The sequence below is a fragment of the Lissotriton vulgaris genome, chromosome 10 (genome assembly GCF_964263255.1).
Source record: "Lissotriton vulgaris chromosome 10, aLisVul1.2, whole genome shotgun sequence".
Taxonomy (NCBI): Eukaryota; Metazoa; Chordata; class Amphibia; order Caudata; family Salamandridae; genus Lissotriton; species Lissotriton vulgaris.
Window position 1 is genome coordinate 675942517 of NC_141698.1, and position 22526 is coordinate 675965042.

Sequence of the window (22526 nt, forward strand, 5' to 3'; positions counted from 1 at the left end):
CCATGCTTTCATCATCCCATTCCACTGGATCTTTTGCTCCTTTCTTTGTCATTTTTATTAATGGCTTTGCTAGGACTGCAAATCCCACAATCCACTGTCTACAGTATCCTACCACTCCCAGGAACATTCTGATCTCCCTTTGAGTATTTGGTAATTCCATGTCTCGAATTATCCTAATTCGTTCTGAAGTAACTTTCCTGATACCTTTTTCTATCTGGTGCCCCAGATATTTTACTGAGTTTGTACAGAACTGTAATTTGTCTGGTGATACTTTATGTCCTCCTTTACCCAAATGATTCAACAATGCAATGGTATCAGTAACACAGTCTTTCCGACTTTTAGACGCCACCAAAAGGTCGTCTATGTACTGGACCAAAACTGATTCTCCAGGTAAGACTAATGATTCAAGGCATCTTTTCAAAATCTGATTGAAAATCGAAGGACTTTCTGTGTACCCTTGAGGAACACGATTCCAGACATAGACAAGACTGTCAAATTGAAATGAGAACAGAAATTTGCTGTCTGGATGTAATGGGATGGAAAATAATGCGTGACATAAGTCAATGACGGTAAACCATCCAGCATTCCAGGGAATTTGGTACAAAATCACTGCAGGGTTTGGCACAATAGGACAACAAGGAACAACAATCTTGTTTACCTTGCGCAGGTCTTGCACTACCCTGTACTTCCCACTAGGCTTTTTGATTCCAATTATGGGCGAATTACAAGGACTGCTCATTACTTCTTGTATGATGTTTGCTTCTAGCAATCTCTTTATTTCAATGGCGACTCCTGCTTTCACTTCTGCACTCATTTTATACTGCTTGGTATTTGGGTAAACTGCATTTGCTTTTATTGCTATTTGAATTGGGTCTACATTTGCCATTAATCCTACATCCTTTCCAGTGAAATCCCACACCTCTGGTGTCACTGTCTGTTGGAGCTCTTCAGGTAAGTCTTGTATTGTCAATTTCTTAATTTCCGAGTCAGGCCTTATTAACATTAATTTGTAAAGTCCATCTTCATCTGGGGTCTGAATTTCGACGCCTTTTGGTGTGCAAAAGATGGTACAGTTCATTTTGCACAGCAAATCACGTCCAATAAGTTCACAGGACTGGAATCACAGACGACAAATCTGTGCATCTCTCTAAAATTCCCTATTGAGAATTCCATTGGTTCAGTTACTGGGGTACTAATTATCTGGTTTGATACACCCACTACTTGGATTGCTTCTCCCGAGAGGGGTAGGTTTCAAACATCTGCTGTTCTCACAGTAGAAAGGGTAGCACCAGTGTCCAACAGGAAGGTGACGTCATTTCCTTCAACCTTTCCTTCAATGCATGGCCCTGTCTGGTCTACCGGTAAGGAGGCGCCAAGTACGCACTCCTCGTCCTCCCCCCTCAGGCCCCGTCAGTAAGGTTCATCACCAGTGGCAGCTGGTGACATTTGAAAGTGGTAGGGCGTAAAATTGTTGTCATGCTGCACCGTAGCGAGCGTGGGTGCTGGTAACCAGTAAGCGAGGGCCGCGGGGGGACCAGAGACTCATTGGACAGGCCACCCAGAGAGCAGTAGAATGCTATGGTGCTGTGGGAGCCTGAATACCAGATTTGCCCCTCTGAAGAATGAAAAAGGAGCAAGCCAATACCTTCTCTCAGGAGGCGGCAGGCCCTACTTGCCTTACATGAAGGAGACACCTGTGATGAGACCTGGCCCCTACACCAGAGCACCCTCACACTCCACAGGGGACGTGCCCCTGCATCAATGGATTCAGTTGAGAAGCAATGAGTGCGTCCTCCCAACATGCAACCTGGACCACCCCGGGGGCACCCCTTGCGCATTCTGACAATAAAGGCAGGACAAAGCATAACTCAACAAAAATCACCAAAGGTGACCATTGCACAAAAAGCTGAGACCTTAATGCCATTGAGGACCCAGGCTGTAACTTGCAGTATTCTGCGAATTCCTCATTGCAGAAGGACTGCACCAGCATCAGATATGAGAGCTGTGCCTTACTTTCTAATCCTTGGTCAAAGTGACATTTCAAGCTATAGACAAGACCAAGCAAAACAAGCCCCAGCACGGAGAGCTGCACATTGAAGGGTGGGAATCACTTCAACAACAGGACGTGCTGCTTAGCCACATGGAGTCCACTCTGGACGCGCACACCAGCAGGTTTGTCAACGTCCTAAGTACCGTACAGGATGCCAAACTGTCTTTAGGCAAAAATATCCACCGTGGTGTGCAACGTAAACCTATTATCAGCGGATCACAGTTATACTAGAGAATCGATGTTCCAGCCATGAAAAAAACCCCTCAAAATCTGCAAATTCAGCTCCAGTGCGAGGGGCACGCTACTTAAACACCAAGAAATGTAAGCTGGCTGCCCTCCCCTTTCTTCCACTAAATGCATAGTTTGGAAGAAGCGAAGGTTAGTCAGTGCCAGCGAAATAGGCCATCGTTTAAATTGAGTTCTTTGACAGTGATAAGTGGGGCACCATGATGTAGAAAAGTGCAGCTTTAGACTCAGAGCTTGTACGATGCGGCGCAGCGAAAAATAAAGCTGTGTCCATTTACATTTCTAAACGAAACGCTTGCTGCTAAAATAGAAAACTTACTGTGTTTCTAAATCGTTTTATGAGCAAGGAGGAATCTGATTTCTAGTCAATAGGGCGGTGTGTCTCAGATAACCCCAGAATCAGCCATCAAGGTTTTGCCATTTGAAAAGCAAAGGAGGGTGTCACTCTGGATGGAACCTCGCGGCCGGCATGACTCGGGGGTACGCGCGGGAGGGGGGTTGGGGAGGTAAATAAACTTACAAGGATAAGGCATGACTCGGGGGTACGCGCGGGAGGGGGGTTGGGGAGGGAAATAAACTTACAAGGATAAGGCATGACTCGGGTTACGCGCTGTGGGGGTCAAATAAACTTACAACGATAAGGCATGACTCGGGGGTAGGCGCGGGGGTGGTTAATTAAATAAAACAAACTTATTTTCAGTTTTATCAGTCACCCGCTCTGCTTTAAAATGACACGCTGGGTTAAATGTTCGGAGAAAGCGCCTTGCTAATTTTGTAAAGTTCCTTTGAGGATAGCCTTGCACAAAGGATCGGGACCTCTATCTGAGAAACGCTAGGAAGCACTGGGGGTGTGCGCAGAGTGTGAGTAGCTCCAAGAGACAGCCCTGTGCGCGATGCTAGATTCATACATGTTCACAGTCGCGGGGGGGGTAGGGGGGTTGAAAATGGGGTTATCGCGCACCAGAGGGGATGAGGGGGGAGGCGGGAGGGGTCTAAGGGAAAAAGAAGAGATATAAAATAAAGTAGTAAACTTACCGTACCGAGACTCCCGACTCCCGCCCTCCAGTTTTCAATTCCTGCAGCGCTCGTCATCAGGAAGGCGGCAAGCAGCCTCCCTCCCCTCCACCACAGCCAGCGCTGTGATTGGTGTGGCCGGCTGCCCCACCTGCGTCATTTCTCTCTGTATGCTGCAGCATACAGAGAGACCAGGAAGAGTGGGCGGGGTTTCTGGAGGGCAGAGGGGAGCGGCTTGGGGGAGCGGCTTGTCCACTGTTGTTAATACTGTCTGTTTGGGCGGCCTCAGGCTGCCCAAGCAGTCAGTATGAACAACAGTGGGGAAGCCACTCCCCCAAGCCGCTCCCCCCTGCCCTCGAGAAACTCCGCCCACCCACAACCAGGAACTTCTGCTTTCTCGCCGGTGCGAGAAGGCAGAAACAAATGGTAGTTATTAAAGTAATAACTACCATTTGTTTCTGCCTTCTCGCATGGCGAGAAAGCAGAGGGCGGCGCCCAAACGCCCCCATAGAGGAGCCGCCACTGTTCATCACAGAGAAATGTATCATTTAGTCGGAATTGCGAAGTTGCTGCATTTCTATCCTCCCTTCATTCCCATACCTCGACCTCCTCATTCTGTTGAGCTTTGCTCCTATAATTAGGTCTAGGTGCACGAGGCAACTGATTCTGTTTTACCTGTTGCTAGGTCTTTCGTGGCCCCTTTTTCTGCACCTGTGGATTTAAATCATTAATTTGCACATTACCATTCTGTAGCATGGGACACTCGTCTCTCCAGTGCCCTATCTGACCGCACCCGTGACAGGGGAATTTCTTTCGGGCTTCCTCTCGACTCATTTTTACTCGGGGTTTCCCTCCTCCCCCAGTGCCTGTATTCGGGGTATTATTATTCAATTTACCTAACTGCTTTTCTTGTTGTTCTGCCAATTTTACTTGTGCCCACATGACTTTTTCTTTTAATGCTTTCCGTTTATTTTCCATTTCATCTTCACAGTATTTGGCGTATTTCAGGACCTCATCTATAGGTTTTGCTTGCCAACAGATTTTATTATCCCTAATCCACTGTGAGATTTCAGGTCTCAATCCCAACACGAATCGATAAATGAAATGGGTCATATCCTTCATTTCAAAGTTATCGATTTCACTGTAGGTCTTGAACACCTATAACAGTCGTTCATAATAGGAATGTACAGTTTCATCACGCTTTTGGGTAGTTCTATCTATGCGGGTCCAATCAGTTTCTTTGGCTGGCACTTTCCCTTTTAAATACAGTATTACCTTGTCATACTGTCTCATCACCTCCGGGGAGGAAGCTCCTGTTCTTGAGTCTCTTTCATACTCCTCACTGGGCCAATCAACTGCAATTTTACCTTCTGTCCATAAATCTACAGGAACTTCAATGTCAGAGAATCCATCTAGGTCCTTCAAAAGACATTTTTGAACTTTTACAAATCTTTCAACCTGTCTATACCATTCTCTCGTAATTTCGGAAAATCATTCGTAAATGACACAATATCTTGTTGGGACCATGGTACATGTACATATTTCCCACCTGGCACTTCTCTCATGGGATACAAGGTCTCTGCCTTTTCGACTTCTTTTAGAACATATCCAGAAGTCCTTTGTCTGGCCTTACTGTCTTCCTTTTTCTTTGCCCATCTGGCTTTCCATTTTTCTAAATCTCCCCATTTCTGTAATAGATTCAACAATTCTCTTATCTGTACCTTCTCCCCTGACACATTCATGTTTTCTAAATCCTTGTCAGAAAATCCTGCTCTGTAGAGCTTCTGTAATACTTTGGATTTGCTAACATCTATTCCCATATTAGCTGCTGTGTCCATTGGTTTTTCATGGAACACCCTGGTGTTTCTGGTAATGCTTTTGCATATAAACAGCAACTCTTCCTAACTAAGGGTGTTCAATCTGTCTAGTCCCACATTTCCGGCCATTAGTTCTTCCAACTCTATTCTTAGCTTGTAAATATCTAATGGTTTGGGCTGAGGAGTTTCTTTTGTCCAATTCTCTAGTCCATCGATCTAGTTCTTCCGGAGTCACTACTGTAGTGCTTCGAGTACCTGAAGCTGTTTCTATCAGACATGGGACAGTTGTGTCAGGCCTACAAAATCCATCTCTACTATTATGCCTATTACCTATACCTGCTGTATCTGTTTCACTGGCCCTTCTACTTCTAGGACGTCTGAAATATGGGTTTTTCGAGCTCAGGGACCTAGACTCCTCATCATATGGTGGTGGATTTTTCATTAATAAATCCTCCAGGTATTCATCTTCCGAATCACCCATAGTCATTAAGTGTCGGGTTTTCTCTGTCCTTTTTCCTCATACCGGTTCGTCTATAGGAAGTACTGGAAATAGTCCCTCAACCATCATATTCTGTCTCCACTGTTTCATCTATTTCTCTTTGGTCTCTCTCTGCATTTTCGGGTACCATTTACTTACTCCCTTATCCATTCTGGGTCTGTCTCGCTCTAAGGCCTCAATCTCCCATTCTTCTAAAGCCTCAAATTGCGTCAATCTTGGTCTGGGATGTAAGTCATTCATTCGGGTCCTCAAATTAAACAGAATTCTACTATTAAAGGTACCATCTAGGGGAAATGCTAAGATTCCATCGTCTTCAGTGTACTTTACCCAATTCTCCAACCATACGCAGGTATGATACCCATTGTCAAACATCATAAATGATGCGGGAGTATTTGGTGGTGGAATAATCACACCCTCTCTAGTTTTGATGGGCTTATCCTTCTTGAAATAATTCCTAACCTTTTCTGCGAAAGTCATTTTCCTCTTGCTTCCGAACATATTGTAAGGTCTGCCTCTTATCATCGGATCCTTGCGAAAACCTAAATGTTGTGGATCAGGTAAGAATTTGGGATACCACATATACTTCGTAACTAGAATTTTCGCGTTTAACTACGTATTTTGTTTACAAATCCCTTTCCAATGCTAGCGCGTCTTTCAGTTGTTCAACCACCAATCAACACTATGATTACAATTGTTTCTGACCAATGGGTGCGCTGCCTTTTTCGCGAGACGCGGTCTCACGCTCCTGCACTCACCCCTCCCTTACAAATACCAGCTCCGTTACACACCCGCTGTTTCAACCAATACCAGCGCAGCACAGAGTGACGTCAGCGCAGCTCCGCGACCGACTACCTCCTTCACAAGGTAACGAAAACTTTGAATTTTTTTTAAAGTGCAAGTGCTCAGTTTAGTTTACAACGTATAACATTCGCCACTGTACTTGAGTGTCTATAAAGAACGCTTTGTTTCAATGCAAGTAAACCTCTTCTGTCTACTTTACATACACTACGGATAGACCCTTCTGCCTACCCTTCACACAAGCATTAGAGAACCTGTTACTTCTTTGACTCATCCTCTCTTTCCGGGATATATACTAAGTCTAAAGTTTCACCAGTGAATTCCTTTGCTATCACTCAAGCTCTGAAGAACCTACTACTCCTTCCTCGTCCGGGATATATACTAAGTCTAAAGTTTCACCAGTGAATTCCTTTGCTATCACTCAAGCTCTGAAGAACCTACTACTCCTTCCTCGTGTGACCCTTACTAGGTAATATCACAACTGAAGTTTCATCAGCGAACCCGTTGCTGTCATTCATTCAACTACTCATTCACAAAACCCTAATTAGCGCTTCCAGTTCTGCCTAACCATGCACTAATTTTCCTCACAGCCAGTGACCTCTCTGCAGAGTGGATTCTACTCACCACCCGCTATTCTATCCCCCCCGGGAAATTTCCAGACAACATATAACAATCACTTACCAATTGGTTAATAAACACTTAATATAGCAGCATATCATGAACTATAATTTCAAACAATTTCAAAACATTTTAAAGCAATACTTTTTACAGCAGATCGATCTTAAGGAAAAAAAAAATTGTTAACATTACATTTTACATTTTCACGTTTGACCAGCAAGTTAATTTTATCTACCTATCTTAACTAGTCCTAACCATCCTATTGCTACCAGAAAATTACTGATAGCGCGCGCAGGTCACCCGACTCTTATTTACCAAAGTATGCACACCTGGGCCCATACGTATTTATCACTATAATTTATTTGGTCAGGTAACCTACACACCAGCAATACTTGTGTTTTTATTTCCGTGTACCTGACTTACCCAATCCTTGTCACAGGTACTTCTAATTACGATAGATCAGGAGCTAGCAGGGGTAGGAAGATAACACTAAACAAAATACCATATACCTTGCAAAATGTTTATACCATGTAATAACCACAAACACAAGAAGTTTTCAAAGCTTTATCTAGTCATCATTTTCTTCATATGCCATGAGAATGAAGTTTACACAGATCAAAACATCAATAACTAAGATCAGAAATATAGTGTAACTATGAGTCAAAGTAAGAATCATCTATATAGCACGAAAAATAAAGAAAGGGGAAAAATAAGGAACACACTAAGTTTTGTCTACCAGACTTTCACGACGTTGCTAAAGGTGGGTAAGGAAAAGGAACATACCAATCAAAGTTGACAAGAAATATACTAACGATTCAGAGGAAAAACGAAACTTATCAAGATGTACTTATTTTCTATAGGAAGGGGAAAATGGGAACATGCTATATATGCAGACAGTTCAGTATTTGACTAAAGGTAGGGAAAATATGGAACATGCTAGTCAAAATACTTTACGTGAGAGTCAAATGACAGAGAAAGTATACATAGGCAAGTTTGCTTTATTTTAGACAAGGGAGAGATTTAGAGAGACAAACATCCACACAGGAATTATATTTACCTAGGTCAGAATGAAGACTAACCCTGGCCACGGGTCAGTTTGGGAAAAGGCGGGAAGGGACCCACAAGGACTGAGGATGCCAGTAGGCGAGCAAGTACAGCTCATGGACAGTCAGGACAGGATCACCCCAGGATTTGGATCAGGACTGAGCTCACCAAAGGGTACGACCAACACCTGCAGCTTCGGAATGCAACGCCTCCGCTACTCCCTCTCTGCAAGGAATCTGCCAATAACCCCGATTGGATTCTCGAATCTCCCAGCAAAGTGCTTCGCCAGCACTTAAGGTTCTCCACCCCAGACTGAGTTTGTGGAAATTACGGACAGAGTGCTCCGCAGCTCTCTGTATCAATCACCTATAGAGCTCGTAGGGTCAGTGACATGTCAGCTATTCGGACAAGTCGGACAATTTCTCTAGCTAAACCTAGGCTAGTTATACTGTTTTCGGGTCAGTGTACCACCCACCAATGTTGCAAGTGAAAGGATCCCCAACTTCGGATTGGACAAGAGAGGTAGTTAGGTCATGACACCATCTATAATTTTAACTTTCCCATACTAAATATTCAATTTTCGAACCCACCCCTTACATTCCCGTTCCCATGGCATAGAAATTCAGAAAACAATAGCACACACATTACAATTCTACAATGTAGAAAAAGCAGGTATGAGTTTTGAGTCTTCTCGCTGGGGCATGGTTCAGGTTCCCATGAGCATCTCAGCTTCGGCAGCCAGCTGGCTGGTTTCCACTGCTGCAAGACTCTTTTCCCTCATCACGTGATTGGTACCGCACGGGCTTCATAGATGGAAGGGCGCACCTCTCCCAGGCCCGCAAAGATCGATACATGAAAAGTAAGAGAAAACAATTTAGAAACACAGAAAAAATGAATACACTGTATACCATGATTAGCTATACTACATCCCTTACTTTATAATAACTATAGCATTAGGAGTTAAGCAGAACAAAACGACTGAGCAAAAGCAGCGGTGGCAAGCGAGGAGCATGTTAGAAACAAAGCGGCCATTTTAGCTGTACTGCGCATGAGCGAAAAATAAAAATTCCCTCCAGAACTGCGAGTTCGTCACATCACATGGGTATGACCGACGCATGCGCAGACTAGAATCCCGCATAGCAGCGACCATTTTAAATGCAAGCGTAGTTAGGATTAGTAAACACATAGGCAAGCGCCACTGGGACACCCCCGTGTAGTGTAAAAGTGCAATATTAATAAGACAAAACAGGTTGGTTATGACGTTACATTATTCGAGGTTCATGAGTACAAGCAAGTCGCGTAACGTGCAAATCCTTGCTCCATCAAGTGCATCAAACACATGTCGCATGAATAACAGAAATGTCTCCTTATAAAACCCCTCACTGACTCATCCTCAATCAAACATGTTCATTCTTCCATACATTTACTGCTTCACAGATCTTAAAACCATGAAACACTTCATATCCATCTCTCAAAGGTCCTTGTAGTATATATGCACTGTTTGTTATGGAAGGAATTAAATATGAAAACACAGCGCAACAGCAGACAACAGTAGAGAGCGTTACATAGCTATACGGGTGAAAGAGCAGTGCAGGCCTAATATATCATGCTGATGATAAAGAGGTGAAGAGTTTACTTGAGCACAGAGTTCATGACCTGTAAGGCCATATTTAAAGGAAAATTAGCTTTAAGGAATTTATGGCCTTAGCACAGTGGCACGTATTCTGTGTTTTCAATAGATTGAAACATGATTAGACAATAGGAAAAGGAGGTTAAATGAGCCAAAATGCAAAAAATCTGATAAGAGGTCTTAGGAACACAATGATAAAGCACACATGCAAATAAATATGCATTCACCAAAAATATGCACACAATTAAACGTAGAAGAATAGTTTGTTAAGCATTGTTAGACCTGCAATAATGGATATGTAGAGAATTAGGTTAAAGTTTAGGGTCACAGGTTACTTCATGTTTTTCCACAACCATTATGTAACCACCTAGTAATTTATTGTTTGAACTTTTGTAACAAGCATGGTCTGACTGTATAAAAGTAGCTGCCTGTGAAGAAGCAAATTGAGACTTGCTGTTCACCTGTGTGGGGACGGTGTTCTGCCCGCCACAACAATGAAGAGCTGTTTTTTTTACATTGCCAAGAGGAGTCTGTCTTTTTTTGTTTTTAAGTTACTGTGCAACAGTTGGCAAGCCAGCATAGGAGTCCCTCTTGCCCTAAACTGACTGCTGCCACTGAAATACCACCTACCCCTGCTGCATAGATCATTTTGCCTCTTTGTTGAGGTAAGCAGACACAGTGTTGTCTAAAGTTTTGCCTATTTATGGGTGATGGGTAGGACCTGGTGTTTGCCGCCTTTATGGTGAGGACATTGTGGACATTGTACCATGTTTTTGTACATATTGTATGACCTGTGTCTTTGGCAATGTGTATTATCTTCAGGTTATGTATGTATATGTTCCCTTCTCTTTGTAACTAGCTGCTCAGCCAGTGTGAGTGTTCCGTGTAGAATGTTGGTGTGAGTGACATGAGTGGAATGCTTGGGTAACTGGTGTGTGAGTGTTGTCAGATGTCGGTGGGCTGAGCTGCTCCTGGTGGGGCTTAATGTAACTTCTACTTATGGACTCAATAAACGACATCAACTTCAACTCAGCTACGTCTACTTTGTCTCCTGAACACGTGGGGCCAGGCCACTACATTTTTGGCGACAAAGATGGGATTTTTCACGTGGCAACCAAGAGGAGTCAAGCTAACGCTGTTGTGCCCAAGAAGTAAGCATTGTGGAACTAGACACAAGAAACTGAATACTAAGGAAACTGGACAAGCATGCCTCGCAGCCCCACCAGTGTCCAATACACCGGACAGCCACAGCCCAAGCATGCTGTGCTGTGATCTCTGCGCCTACAGCATCTATTAATATGTTATCACTGCTGCATGGATTTTGCTTAAGATCCTACGCCACTACAAGTGTTTAAAGTGCCACAAAAAACATCTACATTGCCACAACAAATGTCTTCAGTCTCAAGAAGCAAGGTAATAAGTGGGCTCCTGTGTCTCTGCCTCAAGTATCAAGTGTAGTGCTTCTGTTTGGCGCAAGGCTATTTTTCTGCATGTTTATCATCAGTAACTGTATTTGGTCTTTCCTTTGAGTGGGATTTTGATGTGTGAACAGTACTCAGCGCTCATTTGTGCCAGCGCTGCACCGGTGTGATCTCTACCTGTGCCAGCTTACTTTCAACTACTGGCGCTATCAAAGTTAAACAGTTTGCCATGTTTTTCCTGCCTGCTGCATGTGAGAATCGACATGTTGAGCAAAATGCAGTAAACATTTTGTTTTAATGTGTTTTTGCCTTCACTTCTATGAGGCCTGTAAAAGATGTCAGTTGGACTTTGTTTTAAATGTCAAAAACGGCTTGCGCATCTTACCTTGTCCACGGTGATGCGCGGAGCCGTTCCACAGCCTTTCATGACGTCCTCGATCTTTGTTGGTTTTCAGTGCTGCCTTTGGATGTTTTTCAGCATGAGCGTGCCGTGAGCCACTCAGGGTGCGTCTCCTGAGCGTGCCACCATCTTGTGGCTGGAGACACCAGCCACTCTTTCATGTTTCCTGTGGGTGCAGCAGTTTTCATTGCCAACCACGCTCTGCATTACAATAAAGCTCAATGTGTCCATTTTCAAGAGGACAACGAACGTCGCTGTGTCTTCACAGCTTTTTCCCCTCATGGTCTGCTCCACTTGGATGTTGCAGCAACAATTTGAGTATTTCCTCGCTCAACATGGATTTTGCTGCACTACCTCTCAAGTGTGCACCTATACAGTTCCAACGTTTGGGCAGTGAGATCTTCTCTTCAAGTTACCGGACACTTGACACCGGACCTTGCCATCAATTCTTGAGGTGAGTTCTCTGTTTTTTTACGTGCTCCATGTGCCTTTCCATCTTCAGTGGGCATGGATTCTGCTACCAAGCACTCTGTTTCCGTCAAGCCCTGGTGTAAATGCAGATGTGGCTATAAGGATATAAAAGATATAAGGTTGTCGCATGCAAGATTGTGTACACGTGTTGCATGATATTGAGTTGAAGGCACTGCATAGTCAGTTAATATGTTTTTCCAATATAAAGTTGGAAGTGGTCAATGTGGGTGATTCGAAATTGGGTTTCCAATATGTGTTTCAATATTTGACATAGAGGGACGGTTGAAAGGCTGATGCTGCTAAACTTTACTTCCAAGTACGATCTGAACACTCAAATTGCCACCTGGACCTAATGTCCAGAAGTCATTGCATGGTCTATGAGATGCATGGTTTGAGGGTTATCCTCTCTAAGCGCGGAAGGAAGTAGCCAATGGTTGCCAACTGCATTTGCCGTTTACAGTGAGTTGAATTGTTCATATATAAAAAATGCTGATAGTGAATGCGTGTAAGAACATGTGAATGGAAACCTGGCCACATAGTTATGTTTGTATAATGTTATTGTGATGTATAATGTCTAATATATGATTGATTATTTGAAAGATTTTCGTGTTTATGAGGACTAGTGTGACATTTTCAAAGAAAAGGTAATATTAACCAGACAGATAAAAGTTAAAAAGTAACAGCTGTTTGAAATACGAGAGATTATGGAGTCTTTACTAGAGCATATGAAAAAGTACTTTCCAGGAGATCAGATAAAATTACTAAAATGCTATAGAGTGGTTTAAAGCCTCTCAGAAATACACATATCCCTGGCCACATGAGGGGACATTTGACAATAAAATATTAAATCATATTGTTACCCATCTTAAAAGTAAATAGGCAGAAGCGAGAAGCCACCTTAGCGCATCAGTCTTTTGTGAGATATCCAAGGACTCCTCGAAAGTTGATACCCATTATCCCTGTCCGCTCTCCCAACTCCATATGACCTTATGACTACTTTCTCCAAGGTACCCAGTATATATTACTGACACAGCTACAAGAAGCCGCAGTGGGATTTGAGAACCCTGCAGTTGAGACCCCTTCACAATCTCCAAAAGGACTCCCTAATGTCGCCCCACAAATATCAAAGCCAAGACATACGAGCACTCCAAGACAGCAAGTAAGGGTGGGTAACTCTAGGGTTTTCCAGTCAACTAGAAGCACAGTTTGAACCGTATTTAGATTCAGCCCCTCCCCAGGAGGATAGAGGTGAAGAGCAGAGTCCTGGAGACTGTGATGACCAGTCACATGTTTCATCAGCCACATCACACTTCTTACAAAAGAGAGACACAACTGGAAGGGTAGTTAGGGAACAAATGTCTACTCCACAGCAAAGAAACGCAGATGATGCTAAATGGAGTGATTATGTGGATAGGGCTGCTAGTATGGCGTGATTGTCAGTATCCCAAAGAAGGTATATAGCACAGAAGATAATCTACAGCTTTGGGAGAATGAGAAAAGGAACATAATAGTTATACCAAAGAGTGTTCAGGAATGGTTGTCACAAAGTGAGGGCAGGCGATATACAAGAGAAGTAAGGAGAGAAGGATATTGTGATGACCTTTCAGAACACATTCAGGGAAGCTATGGGAGGGTGACAAATGGAATAGATTAAATACAGAGGAGTGTAGATGATATGGGTGAAATACCTAGATCACCCAAAAGCTAGACCATCCACATATGATATTAGTACTCAAAAAAAGCTTTTTATCGAATTTGATCATGCATAGGGTGCAAGGGGATTGCCTAATCACATTGACACAAGAGAAGGAGAGCAGGATATGTTCTCTAAAGCTAAGAAACCCAGAGCAACAGAGCTAGAGCGGTTGTGGTTTCAGGGAACACATGGCCAGCCAGACCCCAGGATGGGATCTCGTGAGGATATGGAAGGATTGACACTACATGATAGATTAATGCAGCAGAAAAGTGTTCAATCAGTTTTGCACAGCATGGATCTCATCTCTAGTGAGATAGTCGCTGAAGGAAAATATAGTTGGTACAGTGTTGTACCATATGTGGATAATTTGACAGAATGGACTGAAGGGTTAGCTCCACAGATGAGTCCATGGCCACCACAAAGGATCCTTTGATTCACGTGATATGGCAAGTGCTGAGGAATGTATTCTTTATGGTTAGAGAAATGCAAACTGGGATTATCCCTACATGCGAAAATGTTTGTGCTTTGTTGGACTTGGCCCTTTTTGGCAGGTTCACCCCTGAACTTTTTGCCTTAAGCTCTGACATGGTGGTAGTGGTTTTAGGCCTCTGGACCCTGTGGCCCAGTGTAAAGTGCGTGCGCTCTCTGTTTAATAAGATTTGCCTGCCCTCCCATAGGAATGCATGGGGGATTCCCTGATGAATGTGGGTCAGTGGTAAATCCTGATATGAGAGGCGCAGCAAGGTCAAGTCTGGTATGTATAAAATGGTATTAATAAATGCTGCGCAATGGTGTGCGCAGATTTATTGTGTTTATTTTAGAAATGCCACTTTTAGAAGTTGGCATTTCTGTGTGCTATGTCAGACATTTGCTTATTTCCCCTGAGGCGGAAGCTGGGGCTCTCCAATCTATCAATCTAGATTTATCGTATATTTTGCTGGTAAGACCATTTTAAAATCTGTAAATATTTAAATTCTCCGTTTTACCTACCAAGCACACCGGACATTTGTGTGTGAGATTTGCATCGCACCGAAGCAACCTGCACCCGATCTCATTACCGGCGCAGCCGATTGAGGCGCTGACGCCGTGAGTCAAAGGGGGGAGCCGCCATCTTAGTGGGAGGAAAGGGTAGCGGTCCACCTGCAGGACGCCTCCCACCCTCCTATACACTGTATAAAAAGACAATGCCATACCGTGGGCGCAGCGGGCGCGCCGGCGGCACGCCAAAGGCAAGCCCATCCGTGCCTGGACCGGGCCCAGGGCCGTAACCCCTGGTCCGGAAGGTGCAGCCCACAGTATTCCCTATTCGACCACTACGCTGTACAACCTCCGCCCTCCTTCAGTGAGTAATTGACTGAGACGTGGATGGATAGTACGTCCGACCCGGACTTAGTTATCGCGGTCCCAAGTGGCTTTAAGATTTCCCAACAGGATAGACAGCGCAAAAGAGGGGGCGGGCTAGCTATAATTGCTCGCGATATTTACATAGTTAGGACTTTTCCTATTCCCTCACGCACCTGTGAAGCCATGCAATTTGCCCTTAGCCTGTCCCCGTCCCATATTTTCAGAGGTATGCTCCTATATAGACCACTAGGAGCACGCGCTGGTTTTCTCTCCGACCTAAGTACCATCCTGGAATCCCTAGCTATTGAAGAATCATTAACGGTACTAGGTGATTTTAATTTTCATTTAGAGAAACCAGATGATAGGGATACGTCCTCTCTCTTATCAGGCATGGAAACCCTGGGGCTTCCTCAATTAGTTAACTCCCCCACTCATGATGGCGGTCACATCCTGGACGGCATCTTTTCCAATCGAGAGGATATCCGTATAACCGATATCCTCCGGCTCCCATGGTCGGACAACCATGCAATTTTGGGCACAATCACAACCAACGAGGCCCCAAATACTAACGTATCAATTTTCAGTCGCGAACCTTTTAAGGCATGGAAAGATATAAATACCTCAAGCCTAAAATTTTTACTTGACTGCACCCAGCCTATCTTATCCACTGATCCTAACACAGCCACTAAGCAATACCAGGATTGGCTGGGTTTTGCTACTAATTCTCTGGTTCCTCTCAAAACAGTGACCAGAAACAGGATTGCCCCTTCGGCACCTTAGTTTACTGAGGACCTCAGGAATCAGAAACAACTTTGTAGGAATAGGGAGAGGCATTGCCGGAAATCATATAACGAACAAAGTAAAACCCGTTATAAGGAGATGCTCTCTAAATACAAATCTATGATCACTGATGCCAAAAGGAAGTATTTCAGCAAACAAATAGAGAAAGCCAAGAATTCCAACAGACAACTCTATGATATCACTAAGCAGCTAGTAGGGAATACTCCAGACTTAAACCCTCTTCCCTCTCAATCCCTCTGTGACGCACTGGCAAATTTCTTCTTTACAAAAGTTAACGACATCTATTCAGCTTTTTCTTCCAATACCAACAACCCCACTTGTATCACTAACTCTACACCTCCCGTTTCCTTATTTACCCAGTTCAGAGATATTACAGAGGCCCAAACTGCGGACATTATCACCACCATTAAATCTGGTTCAGCCCTAGACCCATGCCCTTTTAAAATTCTTCCCCCGGTCATGGACTTCTTGATAACGGTAATCACTCAAATCTGCAACTCTATGTTCAGATCAGGGATATATCCGAACATTCTTAAAAAAACTCTCCTAAAACCACTTTTAAAAAAAACACATTTAGACAAGGATGACTTGAAAACTATCGACCGATAGCCAGTCTCCCATTCTTGGCAAAAGTTGCAGAAAAAGCGATGAATTTGCAGTTATCAGAATTCATCGAGAAACATCACCAACTGGACAGTACCCAATTCGGGTTCCGCAAGTTCCATGGCACTGAAACCGCCTTGATCAAAGCCGCTGAGGACATCAGAGTCATTCGAGATCAAGGAGGAACAGCAGTACTAGTGCTACTAGATTTATCTACAGCTTTCAACACGGTCGACCATTTCACCTTGGTCGACCGTGTCGAAAAAATGGGCCTTCAACAGGCGGCTAAAGACCTATTGGCCTCCTTTTTGTCCGAAAGAACTCAGGCTGTCACCCTGGGAATGTTCCAATCGACTAACCTATCTCTGCCATGCGGGGTCCCACAAGGCTCATCCCTGAGTCCGACACTCTTTAATATCTACGTGTCAGACCAAGCCAAAATCATCAGAGCGCATGGGATGAGCTTCACCTCATATGCAGATGATACTCAGTTAGTCCTGGCCATCAAAAACAATGGGGATAAGGTGGCCGAGAGTTTTGAAACAGGTATGTTAGCAATTAGAGACTGGATGGCCTCCAATTGTTTAAAGCTCAATTCTGAAAAGACGGAGGTTGTCATATTTGGACAACTAACGCCAAGTTGGTCCCCTGCCTGGTGGCCTGCATCTTTCGGAACCCTGCCTAAACCTGTTCCCAAAGTAAGGAACTTGGGAGTTGTCTTTGATGAAAACCTCAACTTCGCTGCTCATGCCAACCAAATAGCGGTTACAACTTTCCATAAACTGCGACTAGTAAGGAAAATCATTCCCTTCCTTCCTGACAGTGCCGGCAAAACCCTCATAAGTTCCCTAGTGTTATCTTCGTTGGATTACTGCAACGGCCTGTTTGCCAATGCCCAGATCCAGGTAATAAACAAAATGCAGACAATTCAAAATGCGGCAGCAAGACTCCTTGCCAGAATTCCCAAACATAAGTCAGCTGCTGATACAATCAGAAACTTTCACTGTCTCCCAATCAGAAGCCGGATCAAGTTCAAGACCCTATGTATCGTATATAAAGTACTACATAAACAGGGACCTCAGTTTCTTAAAGACCAGTTGACTCCCTACTGCCCCCCAGATTACTGCGATCCACCACTCTCAACGATCTAGTGGTGCCTCGTACCAAGACTGTTTCCTGGGGAGATCAAGACATCAAGACTATGGAATACCTTACCCCAGTCGATCAGGACCAGTCACTCTCTCTGGTCTTTTCGCAAAAAGCTAAAAACCTGGCTGTTTAATCAGTAATACCTCAAAACCAGCTAAAGAATTCTGCAGAAGTTGCAGCGCCGAGACGCCCAAGAGCAATTGTTCGCGCTTAATTAAATGTCATATATAAATAAATAAATAAATGTGTCTGCCTGCCTGATGTGAATTGCATGTCTGGCTTTTGAGTGACAGGGGCTGGTGAGGTGTGAGTGGCTCCAGGAGGGACAAGGTGAGTCAGCTCTAGGCTGAATGGGACATCTACATTTTGAGTAGTGGGAGGGGAAGTCCCTGGTCTCTGAATAGGATGGTGCCTGCCCTAGTGAATGCTGGCTCCGCCCCCCTGTGGTGGTCTGGTGGTTGAGCCCCCTCCTAACAATAAGGAAGAGGAGCCTGGTAAACAGGGTGCTCCAGAACCAGTTGGAACTGGTTCCCCCAAGCCCTGTACAGACAAAGGAAAATTTCCTATAAATTAAGGGGCTGTGACCCCCTGAAAGTGTTGTGCTGTTCCTGACTTGGGGACCTGTTGCCGCTGGGCTCCAGGAGGAACTTCCACAAGGGACTGCCTCCCTGCTTGAGGGCCCTGTGTGCTGGCCTGCCTGGGCCAAGCCTTTGCCTCCCCCCTGGACTTTGGACTTCAGTGCCTGTGCGCACTTTAATTTTAGTTTGAGGAGCGCTTTTTGCTGAAAGGAGAATTTTATTGGTAACACTGTGTTGTAGAAGTGACTGCAGAGGGAATCCCAAGCGTAGGGGTCCCCCCCTGTGCTGCTGATCAAGTGGGAGCCAACTCCACGTTTGCCTCTGCTTTTGCGGGTACCCACCCTGCATTTGTGTTCTCTAACGGGTACCCATGCCGCTTTATGCTAATTTTACAAGCAGGTGTCCACTCCGCATTCATGCCGCATTGATGTCCTTTTAGCCGGAGCCCACCCCGCATCTGTGCTTCGCTGGCGAGTGCCCACCCTGTAATTGCCTTTATTTTAAAGCGGGAGCCTACCCCGCATTGCCGAGATCCAAAGAAAAATCACCGCCGCGACCCGGGTGCCATGGAGCGCGAAACCGGAAGTCAGGCGACAGGTGCCTGAGCCAGGGCAGGACCGTCAGCAAAGACAATCCCTGGCCGGCACCACCGGAACACAGGCAGTAAAAGCCTGATACTAGGCGTGGCCAGGAAGAGAGAGACGTAGGTAGTTCGGAGCCTTGCCGTCTCTTTACCGAAGTCCCAGGTTCCAGAAGGGTGGACGGATGAAGCAAGGTAGACCTGGAGGCACGCGGGGCTCCCGTATGGTGAGGAGAGCCCCGCGATGTGCCAAGTCGACCGGAGGAGCAAGCCCACCGGAGCAGTCAGCGCCGAAGGAGCCCGGTGAGTAGGGGCTTCTCTTCTTGCTGTCTGAGCGGACCCGCACCTGACAGCGGGCCGCTCCAACTGTGCCACATTTGTTTTTAGGGCCAGTGGGGTTCCAGAGGCCCATCGGTGGCCGTAGTTGGCCACTCCGCAGCTGTCCCGCTTGCAGAGGGCAGCTGCAACGTTGGGGGACCCGTTTCCTCAGTGGCGCAGCCATAGCGGGCCACTGCGACGATTGGGCAGTTTCTATTCAGAGGGGCTCAGGAGGCACGTGGTGCCAGGGCTCATTTTCCCAGCTGCCCAGCAATTAGTGGGCAGCTGCTACGTTTAGGCTTGATCATTTGCGCACCTTTTGGGAGATTCCTGCGTTGGCAGCACAAAACCCTGACATTGAGGGACATAGGGCATTTGAGTCCAGAGAAAAGGCCATTCGGCCTGGGGTCAGTTTATGGTGGTAGGGTGCAGGCCCTAATGTGATGCCTAATGTTACCCTGTAGGGGTTTGGCCAATGCCCTGCTATAGTGTATGCCCCTAGATTTATGCATAAGGAAAGCCAGCCAACTTTTCTCAGAGGGTGGCATAATATGGGACGTACCCTGTCGGGATCCACTGGCCCCGTGCCCTGATGCAAGTCCTGACTCACCCCCGCAACAAACTGTCTCTCTCTCTCCCTTCCAATTACCTGATGCGGACTTCAATCTGGGAGACCAGGTTCACCATTACACTTCCCCAGACTGGCCCTTTACATTTTTCTGGTAGTAGAGCGGGACGACTGGAGGATGCTGCGCCCCGCCACGGCCCTGGAGGTACGTGGCTTCAACAGGTGTGTGCCAGGATTCGAGGAGTTGGGAGTGGAGTGGGGGGGGGGGAAGCCCGGGTCCAATGTTGAGGTTGGGAATCGTGTGAGGGTAGGCTGATCTGTTCCGTGAGGCCCCACACTCTGACTCTCTCCTCTCTTCTCTGGTGTTGTTTCCCCCTTCCCACACACTCCCTTATATCCGGGTGCATGCCCCTAACTCCCCATTCCCGTAGGCTGTTTATAACCAGCACTAATTTGGTTCCTTTCTTTTTGTTTTATTTGCCCTGAGAGTGGAACTGAGGAGTACAAGCGCCAAGGAGGAGAAGCCAATCCCCTGAAGACGACGCCGCCGGACTACCTCGTTACCATTGCTAATTCCCTATCTGTTTAACTGGGACTGAATAAAGTATCCCGAAGCATTTAAAAGTCATTTTGTATGAGAGGTCCCTTCTGCTACCGACATACCCACACTAAGGAAGGGACCTATTAGTCCTGATCTGTACCTACCTGAAACGCCCCTATATGTACATCACCAGGCAAGCAAGAAGAACAAGAAAAAGGACTGAAGAGACGTGCTGAAGAAAGAAGAGGACCTAGCCCTACCTGCCTGTCCCGACCTCGACCTGCTCCAGCGGAATCCCGCCGTGTCCTGCAGCCAGCTGCCCCCTAGAACCTGGAGGACCTGCCCTGCCTTCCCTACAAAGACTCTGTCTCCTATGAGCACAATACTTGCTCAAGAACAAGGTTCTGGCTCCAGCTGAATCGGCAAGTCTGCACCACTCTGCACCCGATGCCCAGGGCCCGAGTTCAAGTGGCCCAGCACCACGAGGAGGTTCCCCCAGCCATCCTGACCGGGGAACTGGTGATCCCTGACCTACCTCAAACCTCCGAATTACGACTGTAGCCTCTATCTAGAGGGTCCCCCCGACTGCGACGGAGCTGGTAAGGAAACCGATGCCTGAAAACCCCCCTGTACCTGATGCCCCATGGCCTTTGGTTGCCCAACAATGGTGTCCAGGCATCCCCCAGCATCCCAACTTACCTTTCCGACCAGTGGTTGCCTCCCGGAAATCTTCTTGCCTGGACCTGCAGTGTTTCTTCCGACTGAAGATCTCCCATTGAAAACAGCACACTGATCCAGTACGTGCACCTGTGCCACTGTAGGTGCACCTTGTGTGCTAACTTGGATCCCCCTTTGCCCCGAGCTTACGCCCAGGAGCTTTGCTCACTCAACCCTGTGGCTTGCCCGCGAGCAGCCACCAACTGACAATCCCCTTGTCCTATAGGCTAACAGTGGTCCTCAACAGTCTGCATCTGGCAGCCCTAGTGATGCTGAGGAAGCTTTTTGAGTGCATCCTTGACCCTCGGGTAACCCTTGTTCTAACCCCAGATACTCAACCCTCAAGAACATTTACTTACCTACAAACTGATAACCTAATTGTCCTACATAGGATTGCATTGACTGTTTTCCTCTGAAAAACTTCTAAGGGGCCGATTACGATCCTGTCCGGAAAGCATTTGGACCGATTCAGTTCCGGAATGCTTTCTGAATGACTCGGATCAGGGAGTATGATGCATCCGGATGCTTACGGATACGAGTCAGTTAGACTACCATTGACTTCAATAGGAGCCTGTGTTCCGAACAAGAACACAGGTTCCCATTGTAAAAAGGAGTGGCTGGGGGAAATCATGCACCCTGTGGCAGGCACCCCATGGTGCCTGCCACACTGTACATGGTCGGAAAGGAGGTTCCCTTGGACAGCCCCACAGGCCCGATTCAGAAGGCCCCATGTGAAGAATAGGGGCCTGCTACTGGCCCTCAAAGACAGATTACGACAGTCGTTTCGTGCAAACCGAATCAGAACGGCTAACTGAATTGGTCATCGTAATCGCTCGCTAGGAAAATAGAGTCCATAGTGCTATACGATTCGGCTCCGAAAGACTCAACCTGTCCAAATGTCTTTTGGAACCGATTCAGACAGCCCTAATGTAATCGGTTGTTAGGAACTGTGTACGATTGGGTCGGAAACAAGGGTTCCGAATCTGATTTGCAAACCCAAATCTGACTTGGAGCCCTTCAAAACGGCATCGCAATCGACCCCTCGAGTTTGTTTGTATGGAAACCTAAGTAACTGTGTTTTATTGCAAAAGTGTTTTACCTACCTTTGTCTAGGAAAAAGTCCCAGTGTGATATCTAGGCATATCACACTGAGTAGAAAATGTAATCTGCAAAGTAATTACAAAGTCATCTAAAGTATTTTCAACAGTTTTTATATATTCTACAAACCTGTACAAAGTAATTTTCTTCCGGCTGGCTTGTTTTGATCAACCTGCCTTCAAAAGTACAAGTTGACCTACCTGTACTGAGTCCTGCTTGGTTCTAAAAATAAAATCATACAAAATAAATATTTGTATACAAACTGTTGGTCTGAGTTCAGTCTTTGGGTGTGTGACATCATTTCTTGCCTGAATGGGTACAATAGATGCTTTGCACTACTTCTGATAAAGCCTTTTTGCTCACCCACACTACCACAAATAGAGAGTAAGTTACCTACGTTTAACTCTGTAAGCCTTTAGGGATCCACTGTACTCTGTGCACACTATAACCTACTTTGGTATTGTACATACGGAGCAAGCTTCCTACACAGCTCCTGAAAAAAAAACATCTAGAAAATGAAAAAAA